Source organism: Dipodomys ordii, unplaced genomic scaffold (genome assembly GCF_000151885.1).
Source record: "Dipodomys ordii isolate 6190 unplaced genomic scaffold, Dord_2.0 Scaffold1, whole genome shotgun sequence".
NCBI classification, from domain to species: domain Eukaryota; kingdom Metazoa; phylum Chordata; class Mammalia; order Rodentia; family Heteromyidae; genus Dipodomys; species Dipodomys ordii.
In genome coordinates this window covers 28568937-28577526 of record NW_012267217.1, presented here as the reverse complement: position 1 = coordinate 28577526, position 8590 = coordinate 28568937, and positions in this window count along the sequence as shown.

The following is an 8590-nucleotide window of genomic DNA, read 5'->3' as shown; positions in this document are numbered from 1 at the left end:
TGTGTGTGTGTGTGTGTGTGTGTGTGTGTGTGTGTGTAGTGGTACTGGGATTTGAATTCAGGGCTTAGGCCCTGTCCCTTAGCTTTTTCAAAGCTCAGAGTTGAGCACTTATCATTTGAGGCACAGCTCCACTTCTTGCTTTTTGATGGTTAATTGGAGATGAGTCTCCTGAACTTTTCCTGCCCACACTGGCTTTGAATTGTGATCCTCAGATCTCTCAGCCTCCTGAATAGCTAAGACTATAGGCATGAGCTTTTGGCTCTAGGCTTATTTTTGCCTTTTAATACAAACTTGTCGTAAAAGATGCAGCATAGAACCTTAGCAAAATATTTCAGCATCTCAGCATCTACAAAGCCTTTGTGTTTAAACCCTACTTCTGTGACAGCTACAGATAGTGAACCCTGCTTTTCTATCCCCATGTGTAATCAGGTGAGTCACTTGGTGATGAACACATTGTGTGACAGCAGTCAGGACTTTTATTTCCTAAGGGAAAATGGCTTCCCGTGGCAGCCCATAAATCTACCCAGTGTTCTCTCTTGTGTAGATCTGAACAGAGTGTCCTGAAGTTGAACGGGGCTTTTCCTACTTCCCGTCTCTCCAGCACTCAGATCTACATTTGGAAGCAGCTTCTACCACCCACTGTCTCTTAAGTGGACTGCCTGCAATATTTCAAACCAGATAGCTGACCACTCCCTTCCAGTCAGCCTTAGACAGCATAATAATTTCTCACTTCTTTTTATTTCTTTATTGGGTCGTGGAGAGGGAGGTGTGTTCTGGTCCTAGGGCATGAACTGCTGTTGTCCCTTAGCTTTTTCGCTCATGGCTGGCTTTCTAGCACTTGAGTTACAGCTCCACTTCCAGCTTTGTGGTCTTTCATTGGAGAGGACAATCTCAGGGACTTTCCTGCCTGCTGCCACAGCAAGATCTGAATTACGATACTCAGATCTCAGCCTCCTGAGTAGCTAGGATTACAGATGTGAACCACTGGTGCCTTGTTTCTTTTGCTTTTATTTCCTCTGGTTATATACAAAATGCCTGAAGATGTTTTAACTCTTTGTTGGGCAGGGGTGTAGGATCTTTCTTTGAGCCCTTCCAGACCAATAAGAAGTCTAAGCTTGGAGTAAATGACATCTGAAATGCATGCTGTGTTCCTTCTCCCCTCCCTCCACTTGTATCAAGAGTGGATTTTTGTTATTTTGAAGTACTGAGTTCAGGATAGATATGTTCACAGAGTTTGACCAACTCATTTCATGTTGACATCCCAATGTTGAGTAATAATAGATAATTATTCAAAATGCATTCACAGAGAAAGAGAGATGACCAAGATAATGAAGCAATTGGCATCTGTGCTAAACAATCCTAACCTTAGAAAAGTGAAGGTCATTTTTCTAGTGTGCATGAGCCAGTTTGGGGGGTGTTTTTAGTTTTTAGTTTTTTCTTCTTTGGTTTTTTTGGAGATAGGGTCTCACTACATTCTGGGCTGCCTGTAACTGTCAAACCTCCTGCCTCTGCCTCCTGAGTTTGGGGATTATAGGCATGTACTCCCACACCTGGCTTAAAAGACTCTTGATAAAGTAAATAAATTGGCAAAACTTGGATGCTAAAGCCCCTCTGGCAGAGTTACCAGCCACATTGTTTACAAATCTACTACTCACTGACAGGAGGTAGGACCCAGGGGACTGCACAGATAGGAACAGCTGTAAGCTGAAGAATGTCATGGAGGTGTGTGTGTGTGTGTGTGTGTGTGTGTGTGTGTGTGTGTGTGTGTGTAATTTCCATTCTATAATCTCATTCTCAAAGCCTCTCCAAGACACAAGGATAAAGCCCTGTGCCTGGACATCCCCATCCTGACCAGCTGATCTTCTGCACTCCCTGATTGAACCTGTTTCCTCAGTCCTGTGTTCATTCCCACCCAGCTCGGCGTCTTTACAAGACCCAGGTCACTCCTTCTTCCTGAGTTTATCTGGTCTTCAAAATCTCTTGCACTGAACCCTTCAAAGAAGCATACATTGAGTTGGGCACTGCAGGCTCATGCCTACTCGGGAGGCTGAGATCTAAGGATCATGGTTTGAAGCCAGCCCAGGCAGGAAAGTTTATGCGACCCATATCTCCAATTAACCAGCAAAAAACCTGAAATGGAACTGTGGCTCAAGTGGAAGAGGACCAGCCTTGAGTGCAAAAACTAAGGGACAGCACCTAGGCCCTGAGTTCAAGCCCTAGTACTGACATGGGCGCACAAGAACACACACACACGCAATGTGTCCATTTCTCCCTTGCATAAAGCTCACTTCTTCCTCTACCCTTTGGAACCCTCATATCTGATCATACACTTTGCTACCCAGCACTAGGCCACAGCTGGCTTTCTAATGGTCTTGTGTTCATTATCTACCCTTCAAGGGGATATATTGTATCTCCTTAGATTGAAAGTTCTTTCAGAGGAAGGCCAAGGATGGTGTTTCTACACATGGTCCAAGGCCCCAATAAATAGTTTAGGAATAAATAAATATTAGCATAACTGCTTTTGGCCTTGCAACTCTAAAGAATGTGGTAGCCAGTATTCAAGACAGCATTGCCTCACTCACTGCTGCCAGGTTAAGCAAGAATATTTGTATAAATAATATCTTTTATGCAATATATTTACATCTATATTGGACATATGGTTGTACATGTTATAATTGCCATGATAAAGGAGAAGAGGATTTACATAAAGAAAACTTACCTTCATTCCCAAGATTAAAAACAAAACCCATCTAAACACTTCAGAATAGTCTTTTGTTTTTTTAATTTAGCACTTCAGAGAAAAGCTGAAGTCAGTCAAGCATGCCCATAGTCCCAGCTACTCTGAAGGCTGAGGCAGAGGGATTCCTCAAGCACAGGAGTTCAAAGCCAGTCTGGACAATATAGTGAAACCTTGCCTCAAATAAAAGGACAATGGTTATTTTCTGAATGGGCATGTTACCAATGAGTGAAAGGGAAGATGTCTTAAAAAATAAAATTAAGCTGGGTGCTGGTGGCTCATGCCTGTAATCTTAACTACTCAGAAGGTTGAGATCTGAGGACTGCAGTTCAAAGCCATCCTGGGCAGGAAAATCTGTGAGACTCTTATTTGCAATTAACCATAAGAAAACCAGAAGTGGCACTGTGGCTCAAGTGGTAGAGCAGTCACCTTGAGCTGAAGAGCTCGGGGACAGTGCCCAAGCCCAGAGTTCAAGACCCATGACTGACAAAAAAAAATTAAAATTAAGAATAAGAAAGAAAGGGGACAAAGGGGACAAAGTCAAAACTAGGTAGAATAAATTCTTCTAGTGATCCAAGTACAACATGATGATTATATAATATCATCTGCTAGAAATTTCTTAATAGAATAGCTTTGGCACTTACCACACAAAAAAAATAAATAAATATTTTTTTTAAAACAACAACAAGGATAAGAGCTGGGAAGGTGGCTCAGTGGTAGTGTGTTTGCCTCACATGCTTGAGGCCCCGGGTTCGATGCCTCAACATCATATAAACAGAAAAAGCCAGAAGTGTCGCTGGGGCTCAAGTGGTAGGGTGTTAGCCTTGAGCTGAAGAGCTGAGGGACAGAGCCCAGGTCCAGAGTTCAGGCCCCACGACCGACAAAACAAAAAACAAAAAAACAAGGATAATTGTACAAGAAGATGGATATATTAATCTGCTTAACTCTAGTAACTATTTTAATGTGTTTATCAAAACATTGTATTGAGCACTTTAAATATATGCATTTTTTACAATATCTTATCCAACTTAAGTTACAAGAATAAACATCAGGGTAACCCTTTCTCTGCTTAATAACTATGCTCATTCAGAACATTACCAGTGGAAAGTACTCCATCAGTACTGCATCTGTAGGGCTATCCCCACCAGAGGAGAAAGGACACCCCTTGGCCAAGACCCTTGCAGCCTTTGCTGACTTCTACAAACATGACTGCTAGCTCTAGTCATAGTCTTTAAGAGCTCTAAGAAGGATATTACCACAGTTCATTAGCCAGTTTCTGAATCACAGCCTTCTCTGCCAGGATGTTCATATGGCAATCTCAGGATTTCCTATGGTGAAGAAATGAGGAAACAATATAGAGGTGTGCTGGACTGCAGCTTTGTTTTGTCTTTGTTATTTTCATTCTGACTTTCAGCTGCAGGCAGCCCTGATCGGCAGAGAAATGCCTGTCTTGCTGGGCGGATGCAGGTGTGTGGGGAGGGCTCCAGGTGGGGTTAGTCTAGTGTGTAGGAAAGGAATCCAGGGACAGGGAGCAGGTAGGTGGACAGGAGAGGCACTGGCTGGGCCGGATGTGAAACAGGAAGTAAAACTTCCTCTTCCCTCTATTCACCCTCTTCTCTGTACTTTTGGATCCTCATAGTCACACCTCATAGCCTTTCTGGATACCCAGAGGAATCCTTAATACAGCCCCCAACTCTACCAACCCTTCCTGCCCCTGTTCCACCTTCCTTGGAGGGTTCAAAGGGATAGAACTAAGTTGAGTAATTAGTTCTAAGTAATAAATATCATACTTTCTTCTTGCTTTGGATTGTTTTCTGTTTCTGTAATAGAATACTTGAAACTAGATGTGAGTTATAAAGAACATAGATCTGCCAGGCATTGGTGGCTCACACCTGTAATCCTAACCGAGATCTGCCAGGAGATCCCATCTCATTGGAAGAAGCTAGACATGGTAACGTATGCCTGCCTTCCCAGTTATGGCAGAAAGATTATGGACCAGGTGCAGATCAAGGCAAGAATCAAAACTCTATCTTCCTGCTTCCGTGTACTGTAAATAACCAGTATAAACAAGAGCTGGAGGTGAGGCCCAAGATTAAAGCATCTGCCTAGCAAGTGCAAGACCCTGAGTTCAAACCCTAGTCTATCAAAAAAAATTAAAATAGCGGTTTATGTATGCTAATGATTCTGGACAATAGGAAGTGTTAGTGGTATCTGGTAAAGGTCTTGGACTCTCTGCAGAGTCCCAAAGTGATGGAGAATATCACATGATAAGAGGGTCACATGCAAGAGACAAACAAGCCAGCTTCAGTAGCACATACCTGTAATCTTAACAACTCAGGAGGCTGAGATCTGAGGATCAGGATCAAGGTTTGAAGCCAGCCCAGACAGACAAATCTGAGGGACTCTTATCTCGTTAATCAGCAAAAATCCAGAAGTGGAAATGTGGCTAAAGTGCCAGAGCACAGATCTTGAATAAAAATTACAAGCAAGATCAAGAGTTCCTGAGTTCACGCTGGGTGCCACTTGTAATCCTAACTACCCAAGAGGCTGGGCTAGAAAGTCCATGAGACTCTTTAATTAACCACCAAAAAGCTGAAAGTTAACCTGTGGCTCAAGTGGTAGCACTCTCCATCACTTGAACTCGGGGCCCAGGACTAGCACACATACACACACACACACACACACACGTCCTTGAGTTCAAGCCCTGGTACCAGCACGAAAGAGGAGGTGGGGACTAACTGTTTCACCTGACAGACCCACTATCCAGAACTACATATTCATCAGTCCATGGTGCAATCTAACCACCACTGAAATGTCATACCTGGCCACCTTCTTCTCCTTCTTTCTTCCTCTTCCTCCTTCCCACCCCTAGGAATTGAATCCAGGACTTCAGAAATACTTGTAAGTACTCTACCACTGAGCCACATCACCAGCCTTGATCTCATCTCCTAATAACTCACCAGAAGTAAAGACATTCAAACCATAACATTTCTCTGCAAGAAGTCCTTTTCCTTTCAATCTTGAAGGCATTTAGATCCCATAGTATTTACTGCTATGTTCACTATTGCAATGTTCACTATTGTTTCCTTGCTAGTTTGGTGTCTATAACTCAAGCACATTTCCTAGATGACAGCAAATAGCACAATTTTTATACCATTTCTCCCTCCTTTTCATTTTTAGGACAGCTTCAAATACATTAAAGGTATGAAATGACTTAAATGGCCATGTACTAGATATGTTGTATTTGTCAAGAAAGAGCACAATGAAGCATTCCTTGAAACAGAGGGCTTGGGCTGGGAACATGACTTAGTGGTAGAGTGCTTGCCTCGCATGCATGAAGCCCTCAGTTCGTTTCCTCAGTGCCACATACACAGAAAAAGCTGGAAGGAGCTGTGGATCAAGTGGTAGAGTGCTAGCCTTGACCAAAGAAGCTCAGGGACAGTGCCCAGGCCCTGAGTTCAAGCTTCAGGACTGGCAAAAAAAAAAAAAAGATAGAAGCTGCTACTGGAGTATGTGGGCTGAAGAGCCATCCCCAGGTTGCAGCCAGTCCTCCTCGATTTCCAGTCAAAAAGAGAACATTCAAACTAATGGAACTCCAGGTCCACTGCTCAGAATAGCATGGGTGATGGTCCATGAGACCAAACCCAGTGGAATCGTTGTCTATGGGGAAAATGAGGGAAATGTACGCCTTTTCTGCGAGAATTGCTCCAGGTACTTGCATCACATGTGCGCAAGGGCTGCTCTCCTCAAAGCAGAGTGGGATGCCCAGGGGACTAGCTGTAGAAGTCAATGCTCCAGACCACCCAAAGACATCAGGGCTGCCACAAGGGCAACCACAAGCACAATCGGCCCCTGGCAGCAGCAAGGATCTGTGCGGGCAGGACCCAGTAATTGTGCAGAAGCAGAACTCTGCAAAACCTAAGAGATGCCAGGGAAACTGACAGTAGGAATTCCTGTACATGTTAGTGCTAACACTTCCCCACACTTGATGTCAACACAAATGAGCAGCCATCATTGCCAAGGGGAGCTATTATAAATCCTAATTGTGTGTGTGTGAGAGAGAGACAGAGACAGAGACAGAGAGAGACTGGGTATTCTCCTTAGCCTTTTCACTCAAGGTTAGTACTCTATCACTTGAGCCACAGATCCATTTCCAGATTTTTACTGGTTCATTTGGGGAGAGTTTCACTGACTTGCTCACCAGGCTGGCTTTGAACTGCAATCCTCAGACCTCAGCCTCCAGAACAGGTAGTGTTTCAGGCAATAGCCACTTGTACGCAGCATAAATTCTATTTTATTTTAAAGATGTGCCAGCACCTGTCCTTAGCCCACCTTCTAATGCTCAGTCAATAGAGTCTGTGCTTGTTCTTGAAGTCTCTGTGGGGCTTGAGCCCAGTGACATCTCCGTGGGATCCTACCCTATGTAGGATCCTACTTTTATTTATTTCTGTCCCACAGTTGGAGTCTGGTTAGAACAGTTAAAGGAGTATAGCACCTATGAGCACAGAGGAGCAGCGAGGCACTTTCTCTGAGATTCCCAACCAATCTTAGAACAGAAGAGCCATTTCAAACAAGTTTTGTATTTCCTGTAAATCTGGGTTTGTTGGTTTGTTGTCTGTTTGCTTGTTTTTTGTGTGTTTGTTTGAGGCTTGAACTCAGGGGTTAGCACTCTTGCTTGGCTTTTTCACACAAGACCAGTACGCAACTATTTGAGTCAGTTCCATTTTGCAGTTAATTGGAGATGGTCTCTCAGGTTTGTCTGCTCCAGCTAACATCTCAGCCTCCTGAGTAGCTAGGATTACAAATTGAGCCAATGGCACTAGCCTGAAAGTGTTGAAAGTGTGTGTGTGTGTGTGTGTGTGTGTGTGTGTGTGTGTGTGCTAGTCCTGGGGCTTGAACTCGGGGTCAGGGGGTGGGGGCTATGTGCCCTCCTTGAGTTGTGCTCAAGGCTAGTGCTGGGCTAGTGCTGTACCACTTGAGCCACAGCTCCACTTCTGGCTTTTGGGTGGTGAAGATATGAGTAGCTAACAATTACAGCGCGCAGTGAAGGCAACAAGGACCTCCCATTGCCTAGATGAAAATGCAATTACACCCCCCCACCCCCCACCCCCACCCAGCTGTGTCTCCACATCAGAGGTCTCCCTAAATTTCTAATGTTGATCTTTTGGAATGCAGGAAGATGAGAAGAGAGAAAGACTGCGTCCAGCACTGTGGAGAACAGCGCAGAGATCTCCTTCCAGGCTAGGAAAGACTGTCATCCTTGGAGAGGAGCCAACACACCGGAATCCTGCGTTCTCACAGGCCCAATCCACCCCTTCCCAGCTTCTCCCCCGCCCCAATATTGTTCCTTTTTTGGGGGGGGGACCCTGAACAGTCATTCGCTCTTCACACTCCCCACTGGAGCCCCCATGGGTCTATTTAAATCCCATGACCGATCGGCTTTTATTGTCAGAACTCCTTCGTGTGTGCTTGCCTCCCCGCCTCCAAACCCCTCCGCTTACCGTCTTATAAATGTCTTTATTGGTAAGGAAACTGCATTTGGAAAAGAAGAGTAGGTGTGGGTTTTCAAGAAAACCCGGACAGGGCGTGGCTATGTTGAAGGGCTTGGGGGGGACCCGCAGAGCCGCACTCCGGGACTGCAGGCACTCCCCCGGGCACCTGGGCGCACGCACCTGGGCGCACGCCGCGGATGCTGGCTGGACACACCCCAAGGAGACACCCCAGCCCCTCCCCACCCACCCCCCAGCCGGACTCACACAGGGCTCCGCCTCGGGTCTGCGGGTCCCTTCATCACCGATCCCACCCCGCCCGGGCCGGAGCGTCAGCGGCCTGCCCGCCCCGGGGCGTCCCCCC